We start from the raw sequence: 12,719 nt of genomic DNA, 5'->3' as shown, positions 1-12,719 counted from the left end.
TCTGAGCATGCCTGCCTGCCACCAGGCTGATGGATCTGAGAGCACTCGTCATCGTGGGACTTTGCTGGGATCCTTCCTTCTGGGTCACGAGTTGAGTATGTAGTTTAAGTAGTATCCTGTTAATTCAGTGCTGAAGCCCCAGAGAACAGCAGAACTTCTTTCATGTCAAAAACTATTGGTATATACCCCCAGTATAGGTTAGATTGGTATATGCCCCCAGTAGATGGGTGTGCGCAGCGGCGGGGGGAGTGAGGAGAAAGAAGTTTCCACTTACCTGCCTGGATCCTGCACAGAGCTTCTAACATCAGCCTCTCCCGGCACGCGTTACATTGGTAAGAGCTCCCCCTGTGATGACATGCGGTTGCGTCATCACAGAGGGCGCTGTTACCATAGCGACAGACGCTGGGACAGGAAGTAGATAGAAGCTGTCAGGATCAAGGAAGGTAAGTGGAACCTTCTCTCTCCTGGTGCCCGCACGCCCGCCGCCAGCAGCAGCAGAGCGACCCCCCCCCCCCCCCGCAGTGTGAGTCCCCAAGCGGGGGTATGCCTCGCCTGTATGCTGGCGGCGCCCCTGCGTTACGGTGTAATGTATTGTGTTATGATAATGCACTGCATGCAAGCGTTACCTCTGAATGCACATGTTAGCAGATACAGAGAAATAATACTTTTCATTGTCTGTATGCTTCACTGTACTTACTGTATGAGGCGGTAATGTTCAGTACAACTTTTTTTGTTGCCTTGCTTGTGTGTTCCTGTTGAACAGGGAAAACACAATGTCTCCCTGTGAACCTAGCCTCAATAAAAATACATAATTTATCAATTAAGTTCTTACCAACTGAAGATCCCTATTAGAACAGGTACTGTTCAGTATGCCTGTCGCCTACTAAATGGTGAAAAACATTTCCTATTGCTTCCTGGCCGTTGATTCATGCTCAAGGCATTATAGTCCAGCCCACTGAGTGTCCCTGACCTTGGTCCAAACATTAGGAATGCCTGAAATGGCCCAAACTTAGCCATGTGGCTCATACTTTGATCAATTTGGCCTTTTTCCTGAAACCAAGCAGCTTCACTGCTATTTAGCTTTTAACATCCCTGCTTCAGTGAAATAAATAACTAAAAATATCAGTTTTTGAGAGCAATCAAAGCCACACAAACAGAGGGACATGGAAACTTGTTTCCTTTTTAGCTACAACATGAAGTCAGTAACAAGCCTCTGCGTATAATGAAGGTGAAGGGAAGGCCTTACTTGACTCGCAAGATATACAGCATATGCTTGAAATTACCACTGAAAGTTATTGGCCTGTGTAGAAGCAGTCTCTTTTATTGTTGGTTTGCTTTCTAGCATGCAGCTAGGGTTAATTTCCATTTGCTGCTACAGGGCAGAACATCAGTGTATGCATTTCTAACACTGGCAAGAGCAGTTAGAGCTGTTCACATATAAATCATGAAGAATTGTATTTATCCCTGGCTGTGACAGGCGCGTCACATGGTCTGTTGCTACTGTGCCCTTTTCTTTTCACAGTCTGCCTTTTAAGTTGTAGTAATTGGTGGAGGGCGTGCCTGAAGATCACTGAGAGTGAAGCACAAGATAAAAGGCAGGTAATGAGAGGTTCCCTTTGATGGGCTGGCTGACCTGCTTTCATAATTCCTAATTTTTACGAAACTCCTGCAACATTTAACAAGTGAAACAAATTTGCTTAGCCTCACCCAAATTCCTTAAAATCAATCACAAATGTTATTAGGTCTTAAAGTTTCTATGGAGAACTTACTTCTTTCCTGATCTGTAGTGGTTACTTTATGTTTAAAATTTGCATTTATGTTTTCTCTGCTATTCAGCCAGTCACTGTTATGCTAGCTCTCAGAGACAGAAGGCATTTTATAGGCTTACTAGTGGACCTAAGCCCATTTAAAAATGGCTAGGTCTGTCCCTAATGCGCCGCGCATGCACGTGCCCACCGCTCACCCATCGCGCGCGCAAGCCTGCCGCGCTCCACGCACACATGCCCACCCCTTCTGGCCCCGTCCTCCTCCGGCTCTCGGCAGTGACTCTGCTTCCCTGCACATGCGCAGTGCATGAAAAGCACTGACGGATGGACATGGAACGCAGCGACACTTGCCTTTTATTAGGTAGGATATGAGTATAGAGACCAGTATGAACTGTCATAGCTAGATTTAAGGGCTGGAATACAGGCGGCCTGGGTCCTCTTCTTACAAACAGGTTACCTTCTGGGAGATTGTTTTTAAGTTGAATGTGTTTGTTGAGATCGATAAATGATTTACTTTTGGACAACTCTGGATTTGGACATATAGTATCGTCTAGAATAAAACCCCTTTGTCCCTGCGTCACGTTGTCCCTGTGTAACTGGGTCCGTGCTTTTTTCTACTGCGCATGTGCACAGCACAGACCCAGCCTCACAGAGACAGGAGGACGGGACCAGAGAGCTGAGCGGGCGGCGTGTGAGCGGGCGGCCGGGTGTGCAGCATGTGAGCGGGCACCCGGGTGTGTGGCGGGTGAGCGGGCGGCCAGGTGCGCGGCGGGTGCGTGCGGCGGGCGCGCGCGGCAGTGGTTGGTGGGTGTGCGCGGCGGCGAGAAACACAGACCTAGAGCCCGTTTTTAAATGGGCTTAGGTTTGCTAGTAAACAATGTTTTTGACTGTTTTCAGTGTGCTTTCAATGTGTTCTAAGCTACTTGTAACAGTTTCTAGAATACTGTAACATGGAACAACACAAATATGTAATAAAAAAGCAGTATTGGATATTTTGTACATGAGTACAATGTTGTTTGTATCTCTAAAATTCTGTAATTTGAGTCATTTGTAAGCAGGGAACTGTCTGTAGATAGATTTAGATTAAGTGTGGGGGTAAATGTGTTTGTGCATGTGCTTGCATGAATGTGTGTGTGTGTAAGTGTGCACACGTTTGTACGGGAGCTAATGCCTGTATGAATGTATATGTGTACAGGTCTATCTTATAATGCGCAGTGGGTCTCCTCATACACAATTAGCAATATTACTTGGTACGCCTGCTGCTATACAAAGTTCAGAAACGTATTTGTGTGCAGGTGCATTTGATGTGTGTGTGTGACCATGCATGGTTGTTTGTGTGTGCGTGCTTGTGTAGGATCCCTTCACAATTTTGTCAAGTAATAATTTTAATTACTGACATCTATGAATTGTGCAGATTATGTGGTGAGTTATAGGTAGTTTTTGTAATGACTATATGTAATTAACCTACACAGCATAGATTTGTCAGTAAATGAGTGAGATGACAAACTTGTATTTGAGTGAAAATAAAGAAGACATAATAAAAAACAATGTTAGGACCCCCTAAATTCCATGTCTAGACCCCCAGCTAGGCACACAGGCGGGGTGGCCAGAAAAAGGAGGTGGAGAAGAGTGAGCATTAGTGTTGGTCGAATAGCCCATAGTTTCATTTGACGGCCATTTGTTTAAATGGGTTAAGATTTTCAGGTTGATTGTATTACTGTATTGAAATAGCATTGAAGTCAATGGTGCGGACATTTGCTGTTAATAGCAAAGACCCCCATACATGCTAGAATCACCAAATTTACTGGACATGTTAAGGAGAACAATAAGGACACTGGGGATTTTTTTTTTTCAAAAGACCTTGTAGTTGTAAAAATTAAAAAAAAAAAGTTTTTTTTTTAAGGCGGGAGTTTTGAATCAGGATGTGGACGTTTGTAGGCTGTTCTCTCTGATGTATATGGTGGTGTCAAGAAAGTGAATCTCCCTGTGAGAGTAGCTCATTTTCAGTTTGATTGGGGGATGGAAGGCATTGACGTTCCTGTGAAATTGGATAAACCCATGGCCTACTTCCATTTTATAGACGATATTTTGATCATCTGGTCTGCATGTGAGGAGGATCTTATCCAATTTCACAGGAATTTCAATGCCTTCCATCCATTAACTTTCTTGACACCACCATATACATCAGAGAGAACAGTGTAACAATTGCCGGTTTCTATAACCGTGGTCAGCGCACATGATGCGCGCTGACACAGCGGAAATCCTCCACAAGCGTATAATTAAAGAGTACCCAGCTTGGATGCAATGCACCAGTAGAGGGCAATTCCCACCGGCAGATGGAGCTGTGGAGTGCAGACGAGCACAGCCTCTGCACGGCCACAGATGCCAGATGGGAATTGTACAGATAAAGGCAAAGTAGGGCACGATAGCCCTCTAAGAGAAAGAGCACAGAGACAGACTAAATGTGTGTTCGCCACCCAGCGATGGTGAACACACATCCGCAGAAACAAAGCGGGAACGCAATCGCAGGAGAGAGGCGATTGCCAGAAGTGACACAAGGCTGAACAGAACAGAGCACGAGAGTAGCAAAGGCACAGCAAACAACAATGAGAAGATAAAGAAAATAACAAACGCTAGCTAAACGTGAACACCGCACTCATTTGCAACAGCGAACGCGTTTCAGCACGATCACCGCATGTTAAGCACACAGTGATAAGCATGCCACCCTAACTAACCAATGACACACAACATGAAATAGAGAACGCGAACGCTTTCCAACGGTTACCTCACCGAGCCTACAGCAAGCGTTCGTATCAGACAAGACAGAGAGAAGGAGCAGCCAGCAGCAACCGCAGCTCTGGCCTACACTCCCAGACAGAGTTCAGAAGGAACCACCACTGCTTCTGCTAGCGCGAGTGCGATCCAGACAGACAAACAGATGGGGCTACCAGTAGCAACCACTGCTCTGGTTAGCACTCCTGAGGCAGAACACAGAAGGAGGCACTGCCACTACCACTAGGGTGAGTGCGATCCAGACAGATGGAGCAGCCAGTAGCAACTGCTGCTCTGGCCTACACTCCCAGACAGACAGAATACAGAAGGAGGCACTGCCACTACCACTAGGGCAAGTGCGACCCAGACAGATGGAGCAGCCAGTAGCAACTGCATGTTATGATCGCTGCTGCAGCAGGTATTGCTGGCAGTAGTAGTGCTGCTGAGGCAGTTCTGATCTCTTTCCATGCAAGCTGCGTAGCTTTGTCTGCCTTTCCCTGCTGTCAGCTTGTGACTGATTATCATTCACCTGTGTGGGAATCTGCATGTCTGCTCCCATTGGATGACCTCAGTATAAAGATCTGCTTCCTGCAGGGTTTCCTTGGGCTATCATAGTTTCAGTGTAAGCTAGTCTTGCTGTTGCTCAGCCCCAGACCGTGTTTCTTGTTCTAAAGATACTTTGCTGGTTTTGCATCATATATTGGTTAATTGCCCATATATATGCATACCAGCACGTTTATTATTTTCCTTGTATTCGTGTTACGTTGATACATCAGTGACGCTGATATATACGTACACGAACTGTTTATATCCTGTGTTCAGTTAGTCAGTTCCAGCACGTTTTGGTGGATGCGCGTATCGTGATCACCCGTGTTGAGCTAGTTATCCTGTTCCTGGTCTCGTTTGTGGATTGCGTTCATCTCTGCGAAGAGATAGCGAATCCTTCTGAATCCTGTCCTGTTTCCGTTTGTGGATTGCGTTCATCTCTGCGAAGAGATAGCGAATCCTTCTGAGTCCTGTTCCCTGTATTGCTCCAGTTCTTGTCAGTGTTCCTGCTTATGTCATATATCGGTTCATTGCCGATATATACATATGTTAGTCAGACGTTACAAATAGTTTCATTGATAGCTGTAATTGTAATACGCTAGGAAAACATACTTATTGTATATTTATCTGTGTTACGTTCATCTATCTTGATCCTGCTATTTCCTGACTATCCTGTCCTGTCTTTGTGAGGCACGCCATCGCTGCAAACGCATTGGCTGCCTCATTCCAGTCTGTCTTGTTGTGGACGCTTGCTGTCACTAAGTAGTGGCTAGTTAAGCAAGCGTTCATTCTGTCTACCTGTCCTGATCTCCTCAGTTCTGGTTTATGCGCTCAGCGCTACTTTGCGCTGAGACTTTTTCACGAAAGTATTGTTTGTGGCTGTTCGGATCTGCATCGGCTCTGTGCGCCACAATCTCCTATTGGAGTCAGTCCTCTCCTCCACTAAACTGGGGATATCCTGATTCCTTGTGCTGGTGTGTGTACCCCCTTCACGTCAGCTTATGCATCGCGTGCTGACCGTGGAGAATACACCTCCAAGCGTGACACTGCAGCTCTGGCCTACACTCCCAGACTGACAGAACGATTTCCTGTCGACCGCCCAGTGACAGGACAATCGCAGCAGAGAGACAACACAGGCAAAACAGATAATGCAACCTGACTGCACTAGAAGAGATGCCTAGTGCAGTCCCCAGGAATTACTCTAAGATAAACTTTAACAAACAAACAGGGCTGATACTCTAGGAGAGTTCATCAGTAACAAACCATGAGGATGACCAGCAAGGGATTCTGGGAGAACATGGTATATATACTGCCAGCCTTCAAAGGAGGCAGCTAGGCAATCTGCATAACAAATATATGCAAATTCCTCATCAGCAGAGCAGGTCTGAAACTTACTAAGTACAGACAGGTCTCTTTTCCAGAGACCTGCAGCCCTCAGACATAAGGAATGGTCAAACAGCTGTCTGTCTGTGCAGACAGCTGAGCGGGTCATTACAAACAGCCTACAAACGTCCACATCCTGATTCAAAACTCCTTGCTTTTACTGATGGCTAACACGGTACAACACTCTACTGCTTCTACTGTGCTTAAAGGTGGGAAACTCACATTTGCTGCAGTACTCTTTAATGTATATTTTTTGAGCTTTGTATACGCATTTTATATATTTTTTAAAAGACAGACAGCCAGCGCCCGGGGACAAAGACTATTAATGCGCCCCCTAAGGGGAAGGCTGTGCCGCACCAAAAAAAGGGGCGTGACTATATAATAAATGTGGGAGTGGTTATGGGTGGAGCCAAATGTACAGGAAGTTAGCAGGCTCGCGCTCACCCACCCTCCCTCAGTATGTACCTTCCAGCATGTTCCAAGACAAATTCAGTAATCATGAGCCCCCCCCCCCCCCCCCCCATCAAGACAAATTCAGCAATCATGAGGCCCCCAACATGACCAACTCAGCAATCATGAGGCCCCCAACAAGACAAATTCAGCGATCTTGAGGCCCCCAACAAATCATGAGGCCCCCAATAAGACAAATTCAGCGATCTTGAGGCCCCCAACAAATCATGAGGCCTCCAACAAGACAAATTCAGCGATCTTAAGGCCCCCAACAAGACAAATTCAGCGATCTTGAGGCCCCCAACAAATCATGAGGCCCCAAACAAGACAAATTCAGTAACCATAAGGGCCCCCAACAAGACAAATTCCGCAGTCATGAGGCACATAAATAGACAGCATTTCACATAAATAGGCAGAATGCCCCCTTAATATGGTAGACACCTCTCACCTGGCAGCAGTTCCCCAAAATACACTCAATCCAACAGCAGTGGTTCCCCAAAAATAGGTAGCCCCAGGTCTATAGGTGTCCCCAGAATAGGTGGCCAGCAGTATAGATGTCCCCAGAATAGGTGGCCAGCGGTATAGATGTCCCCAGAACAGGTAGCCAGGGGTAGAGATGTCCACAGAACAGGTAGCCAAGGGTATATGTGACCAGTATAAGTAGCCAGGTGTATATGTGCCCAGTATATGTAGCCAGGTGTATATGTGTCCAGTATGTGTAGTCAGGGGGTATATGTCCCCAGTATATGTAGGCAGGGGGTATATGTCCCCAGTATATTTAGGCAGGGGGTATGTGTCCCCAGTATATGTAGGCAGGGGGTATATGTCCCCAGTATATGTAGCCAGGGAGTATATGTCCCCAGTATATGTAGGCAGGGGGTATATGTCCCCAGTATATGTAGGCAGGGGGTATATGTCCCCAGTATATGTAGGCAGGGGGTATATGTCCCCAGTATATGTAGGCAGGGGGTATATGTCCCCAGTATATGTAGGCAGGGGGTATATGTCCCCAGTATATGTAGGCAGAGTGTATATGTCCCCAGTATATGTAGCCAGGGGGTATATGTGCCCAGTATATGTAGTCAGGGGGTATATGTGCCCAGTATATGTAGTCAGGGGTATATGTCCCCAGTATATGTAGGCAGGGGGTATATGTCCCCAGTATATGTAGGCAGGGGGTATATGTCCCCTGTATATGTAGAGGACAAAGGGAAAAAAGTTTCTCCGGGCACCAATTGCGGAAAAAAGTCACCTTTAATGATTACTCCCGACACCTTCTAACAATAAGTGCAAAATCTAGCCTTACAGCTGTTTCACGGGATAACCCGCTTCTTCAGAGGCTTCTTCTATCTGCTGCCTCTGAAGAAGCGGGTTATCCCGTGAAACAGCTGTAAGGCTAGATTTTGCACTTATTGTTAGAAGGTGTCGGGAGTAATCATTAAAGGTGACTTTTTTCCGCAATTGGTGCCCGGAGAAACTTTTTCCCTTTGTCCTCCATTTTGATGTCATTATCCGCCGGAGGCACGATTGCCCTATTGCACCTGCATCTCCTGACCTGCCAGGTCCACATCTAGTGCCGATTTTTCTCTTCAGCTTCTCCAACCGAAAACCCCAGTATATGTAGGCAGGGGGTATATGTCCCCAGTATATGTAGGCAGGGGGTATATGTCCCCAGTATATGTAGGCAGGGGGTATATGTCCCCAGTATATGTAGGCAGGGGGTATATGTCCCCAGTATATGTCGGCAGGTGTGTCACCCAGCAGGAGGGGAGCAGCGCAGTGGAGGGAGAGCTATGGGCACAGTGGGGAGGGGCGGACATCTCCCGGCCCCTTCCCTCACCTTACAGGGCTCTCCCTCCCTCGCTGTCCCCTCCACAACTAATGTCCGTCCGGGTGGCTGGCAGCGGCGGGCGGGACTTACCTGCATCTCGTCGCAGCACCGGATGGATCTGCCGCTACTCTGGTCTAGTCCAGAGCAGCGGCTGCAGGACCCGAACTTCCGGCGCTGGAGCGAGACGGAGGTAAGTCCCGCCCACCGCTGCCAGCCACCCGGACATTAGTTGTGGAGGGGACAGCGAGGGAGGGAGAGCACCTAAGGTGAGGGAAGGAGGGGGGAGATGGCCCCCGTTCTCTACCGCTGCTCACAGCTCTCCCTCTTCTCTGCGCTGCTCCCCTCCCCCAAAAAAACAAACAAATGCTGCAGCTCAGCTGGGCGCCCTCGGGGACCCGGCGCCCCGGGGCACCTGTCCTACCCCGACCCCCCCTAGCTCCGCGTCTGCAGACAGCGTGGTGTTCCCCCTCCCAACCCTTGCAGGCTGGTATAGTCAGAATACGGAACCCAGATGATATGGAGCTCTGTAGCCTGAGCTATACCAAACTGCATGGTCCATGGTATAGGAGGGCCCAAACCGACTGCCAACTACCATTTTCAGGTCAAATATACCGTAGCAACAACATGGATCTGAACAGCACTGCTAGTAAACATTTCCCTCTCTCCTTAGCTATAACCTGACTACATATCTTTCACCACTGTAGAGCACACTGCACGAGGGGCTGGCAAAGCCTTCTCTTCTCTTGCAAGACACCTTAAACCAGTGTTGAGAACACTGTCACATGCCTCTAAAATGAACATGTGGGTAATAATAAGGGAAGACTTATTTGGGAATTTGTAAGTCCCTTTAATAAAAATAGGGCCCAAAAAGGCCTTCCACATTCTAGGGGAATGAGCGCAGGACATACTAGTACCCCTAACCCATTTCCACAAAGCGTTAAAAGTAAAAAATTAAAAAAAACCCTCAGACCAGCACGTTCATAAAAATCCTTCATTAAGATAACCGAGACAAAACAAAATTACAGATTTATTTATTTATCTTTCATAATCCAGTTGAAATGAATTGTCCCATCACAGGAAACCAAGTTATGACCGAATATTCCTTGATGTTGATTAGAGATGGGCCGAACCTACGATTTTAGGTTCGCGAACCCAGTTCGCGAACCTCCGCAAACGTTTGCGAACTTGCAAACGTTCGCGAACCGTCATAGACTTTAATGGGGAGGCGAACTTGAAAAATTTGAAAAAATTATGCTGACCAGAAAAGTGATGGAAAAGGATGTTTCAAGGCATCTAACACATGGAGGGAGACATGGTTGAGTGGGATAGACGTCAAAAGTCCCAGAATTTTTTTTTAAGTTTTCACGCAAAGCAGTGTTTTAAGGGCAGAAATCACATTCAATGCTAAATTGCAGGCCTAAACTTCCCTCCCTTCCTCTCTCTCCTGATTTTGTCTTCCAGGGATTTGTAGGCTGTCAAAAGCAAGCTCACATACATTGGCCAGTATTCGAACCTAGGTCAACTGCTTGGAAGGCAGCTATGCTCACCACTATACTACCATTGGCCGGAAATCAAACCTAGGTCAACTAACATTACAGGCTGAAGCCAGCCATTTCACTCATCTCTTCAACTACAAGAAAGGCCCAGGAGTAGTCTTAGCTACCGTAATATCTATGTTACGGCAGGGCCCTTATTACACTTTCTCTTACAGGGCTATGGAAACAGTTTTGCCCATGCGTTAAAGCGAGGTGCAAAAATGAAATCATGCCTAGCAGAGGATGGTTTCAATCCATCAACCTCTGGGTTATGGGCCCAGAACACTTCCGCTGCACCACTCTGCAGTCTGCTTACATTTGTATACAGTATTCAAGTTTAAGAAGTGTACATTAGTTCCCTTCACAAAACACAAAAGGCAAGGCGGTTCCTGGGTGGGCTTGAACCGCCAACCTTTCGGTTAACAGCCAAATGCGCTAACCAATTGTGCCACAGAGACTGTGTATGTCGATGCTGCTAAATGGCTATCTGGGGTTCTCTTCGGACAACTATTGAACACAAAAGGCGAGGCCTGGGGGGGCGGAGCCTGCGATGGACGGGTGAGGACGCGTGGTGAAGGAGCTCCCGCATCCCTCTGCCCTTTACCTTGATAAATGTGGCTTCCCATCAACCAAACTGAGAGCTGAACATGTCAGGGAGATCCAAGAGGACCTCCACTACAGAATCAAACCAAAAGCGCTCATCAGCCGTGCAATCCAAAGTTACACGCTACCTTCAGAGGAACGAGGCGACTCAGACCCCGGCTAAAATGGCGGCGGAGGCGTCTTCCCCTAATGGCGCACCGCAGAGAGCATCGGAGGAGTCCGCCACCGCTAAGTCCCTGAGTGAAATCAGGGACTTCCTACACAACCTTCCAACTAAAGCGGACCTCGATGACTTGGCGGTCCGGATCACCTCAACTACCCATGCCGAAATCTTAGAGGTGCAAGAAGAGGTGAGAGATCATAACGACCGACTCGTGGCATTAGAGGCAGCAGCCATCTCTATGAAGGCGGAAATCCAGGCGCTGACCACACAGAATGAAAAACAGAAAACTATCAACACCATTCTGAGGGTGAACATGGAAGACGCACAAAATAGAAGCAGAAGGTGCAACATTAGGATTCGAGGCCTGCCTGAGACGGTCTCTGCGCCACAGCTAGGCCCTACTATGGTCGCCATTTTCAACCAGCTTCTCAAGCAGCCGGAGGACACTACGCTGGAAATAGATCGCATTCATCGAGCCCTGAGATCACAGCCTCTGAATGGAAACCCCCCGAGAGATGTTATATGCCGCATTCACTACTTCACCGTGAAGGAGGCAATTATGAAAGCAGCTCGGAACGCCATCTCAATTGAGCACGAGGGGTGCAAGCTACTCTTCTTTCAAGATCTGGCGCCAAGTACGTTGTCACAGCGAAGGGCACTACAACCCTTGCTCAAAGTACTGCAAGAAGAAGGAGCTACATACAAATGGGGCTTCCCTTTCCAGCTGCACGTAACGAAGGGGGACAAATCCTTTACCTTGAAACAACCTTCGGAGCTGGCGGATCTTTTTACAGACATCGGCATACCAGAGGTGGATCTTCCCGACTGGCAGCCGGATAACTTTGGTATAGGCCTTCCACAACGACAACGCAGACAGAACGCGGGAAGGAGGCCACCGCAGGCGGAGTGAGGCCCTGTTTCTTGTTTCTAAGCAGAACGAGTGTCGCGCTGGAGGCTTTGGGACTTGTCTACACGTAGCTAAGTATCTTACTTTATTTCAAAGGGGATTTGCATATTAATCTTCGCTGGGGACATGGTACTTCACCTACTTTTGATGTGCTGAGGAGGCCAAGGGGACTATATATGTTTTCTTTTGGAACCTGCATCGGGGGCCATCATGGAGACTTTGGGAGGGAGGGGGCTTTTGAGAGAGAGAAGGGGACAATTTTTATATATGCATAAGTACTTTCCCACTAAGCCCTATACAAGGTCTAGTGCGCAGGGCTCCCTGTCCCTCCTGCTTCTGCCTCGCACCAACAAGGACTCTCTATACAACCTATAAGCTGACTTAATCCCGCAAGTCTGGAGAATCTGGTGGAAAGGCTATATAGGCCTACTAGTGAAGGGAAGTCATAAGGAAACTTTACCCACCTTACACCCATGAATACATGTATTGTGCATGCTCTATATGATTACTCTTAAATGGAGGGACGGTCGGGAGGGACGGGATTGTTTTGGGGACTGTGAACAAGTTGGAACGTTAAATGTGTAACTGGGTGCCCTGGAGGTGACGATCTGAGAGACCGGTGTTTCATATTGAAACGGGATGCGGCCGCCCTGGCGTAGCGCCATGCCCCCCTGACGGCCCGGAACTGAGGTCCCGGGCGGTCGGGTCTCTCCGGGTGAGATGGGCGTGGCGATGCGCCGGGGTATGCCCACAATGTGGGCAC

Source organism: Hyperolius riggenbachi, chromosome 3, assembly GCF_040937935.1.
Source record: "Hyperolius riggenbachi isolate aHypRig1 chromosome 3, aHypRig1.pri, whole genome shotgun sequence".
Lineage (NCBI taxonomy): Eukaryota > Metazoa > Chordata > Amphibia > Anura > Hyperoliidae > Hyperolius > Hyperolius riggenbachi.
Note: the sequence above shows the minus strand (reverse complement) of the source record.